Here is a 2,381-nt window from a genome sequence, read left to right as displayed (position 1 = left end):
TTACATATGCATTTGTTGGGCCAAAAGTAGCAGTTACATATGCATTTAGTTAATCTTTTGGCCTATCACCGTTTCATGCATTTTTTGTGGACTTTCATTTGACCTTGAGTGTTGACTTGCTTTTCTGTTGCTAACAATGTCCGGCTTGCCGAATGTACTTGCTTATCCTTGTACTGGAGTACCATTATTCACCATATACACACTTTCCAATTCTGTCTGTTTACTATCTAGGAGTCAGACCATGGCTGCACGGAGCAGGTCCACCCACTAGGGGCTGGCCGCCGTGTCCGCCATGAGGATTCCTGCACTAAGCCTTGCCGGCGTTCCCGGCCACCAAGGTACTTCTACTTATGTGTCTCTATAAGATTCCTGCATATGTTTTTGTGCTTTCCACTTAATGCATTGTTAGCTCTATGTTACACTTCTTTTAGGTACTTCCTGCTCCAGGATTTTCTTTGTGCGAAAATCAATATACATAGGCATATTTGCTCATGAAACTGCTCTGGTTTTTCTTTTAGAGTTTACTCCCATTTACTTGTGTCGTTCTACAATAATAACAGAATTGATATCGATTAAACTTCTTTGAGTATCTTGAAATTTAATGATTTCCCATGGAATATGAAGTTTGAGAATGACACCTGCTGAGCTGAAAATAATCTAGCGAGCAATAGTATAATGAATAGTTATTACCGTATCGGCATCACATTGCTCATGGGTGAATAACACAACAATAAACTAGAAAAATGGAAATGCTCTGTTTGGTTTGGGTACCATTCAGGAAAGTAGTTAATAGAGATAGACTATTTGACAATTGCAGAGTGACACCACCACCACATATGAAGCAGAGAGTTTGTAAAGAGACACTAAATAATCATCTGGAGTGAGACACAATTGCTTTCTTGTTTAGTGAAGACGATCTTTTTTGGGGTGTAATATAACTATGGTAGCTCTCTGGAGTGAGAATGCCGAGGCCCTAAAAAACAGCCATCGACACGGAGTTCCTGCCATTAAGGATAAAAAAGCTAGCAGAGAAACAGCTTGGGGAATAACAAGCTTATCTTGCCTTTTGAATGTGCAGCCTGTAACCAGAGAAGCTTGTTCTAATTATCGTATGCTTATTTTCCCCGAGCTGTTTCTCTGCTAGCTATTATTCTCAAGCAACTACCAAACTATGGATAGAAGAAGTCTTAACATGGAGCTATTTCAAAACAAGATGAGGAGAGACTCAAGAATTTAAACAGTAAAATACGAACCTGCACATGATCATATAATGTGCGGATCACAGGCTGGCCAAAGCCTTCTTTCGAGTCTCCTAACATTGCCTGCTTAATTTTCACTACCTGCAAGTACAACTAGCTAGAAATTTCGGTATGCTGCTATGTGCCTTGAGTTTGTAAGTCAAGATCTCTTTGCTTCTAGGAGAGTTTGACCACTCATATCTCTCTTTTTCTTGCCACCTGCACTTAGTAGTTTTTTTTTCCTATGATATATATTGTATCATTTTGGTTGCTGAATATGATAGTCGTAGCCCGTCAAAATATTATGATAGCCGATTGATTCTTCTTAAAAGGTATATTGACTGTTGCAAAGTTTACCTGGTCTTCTATTTATATTTTCCAGAATACAGTCCTAGAGATGTTGCTTTATTTGAGTTCTGCTTATTGCATTTATTGGAGCACTTGCAATGGGCACATTGAATGTTTAAATGTTCCTCTTGCTGCTGACCACACTACAGTTCATTATATCTCATTGAGACCTTAATCATCTTCCATGTTTATTAGAAGGTAGCATAGTACTGGTTGAACCCGATAGTTACCTGAAACCATTGCTTAACACCGAGCCCCTCTACTTTCTAAAAGGTTTCCATTTTGGTTTACTGAATATTTTTTTCCTGCTTGAACTATATCAGTTGGGCAAGTGCTAGAACCCAGGAGCATATGATTTTGCTGCTCATGACATACGCGTCAATATTGCAATCAACTCTGACTGCAATTGTATAGACAAGGGCCTGCATTCTATATGGAAGGTTCGACATTGAAACTGCTCGCATTGATCTGCAATAGATCTTGACTTCAGCGGAAAATGAGGTATATTGAGCTTAATTTCGCATGGTTACATACAGATAGAACCAGTTGTACAATATATGTTTTTTGTCCTAAAGTACCGCTTCTACTTCTGATTCATGTAATGACTATTCAGTGTATATAGTTCATTCTCTACACCTTTTCTTTTAAAGAAAACACTATTTCTTTGTGTTTATATTTAAGACCTATGTTTTTATTTTAGAGAACACATATGAATTTTTGTTGGACATGAAATGAGCTACCATAACTACTATAATCTATGCATATGGTTTCAGTAGATTTTTTTGGTTTTTTTTT

General features: G+C 37.8%; 1 long non-coding RNA gene across 1 annotated transcript in view; it reads left to right on the top strand.

The window, feature by feature from the left end:
- Positions 1–7: 7 nt before the first annotated feature.
- The window catches only part of LOC123068951 (uncharacterized), a 2,806-nt gene continuing 432 nt past the window's right edge, over positions 8–2,381 (top strand). The window contains exon 1 of the long non-coding RNA XR_006432178.1: positions 8–2,087. This is a non-coding gene — a long non-coding RNA (uncharacterized lncRNA). The remainder of the gene's footprint in view (positions 2,088–2,381) is intronic.

Source organism: Triticum aestivum, chromosome 3B (assembly GCF_018294505.1).
Source record: "Triticum aestivum cultivar Chinese Spring chromosome 3B, IWGSC CS RefSeq v2.1, whole genome shotgun sequence".
Lineage (NCBI taxonomy): Eukaryota > Viridiplantae > Streptophyta > Magnoliopsida > Poales > Poaceae > Triticum > Triticum aestivum.
Note: the sequence above shows the minus strand (reverse complement) of the source record. Positions and strands in the feature narration are given on the sequence as shown.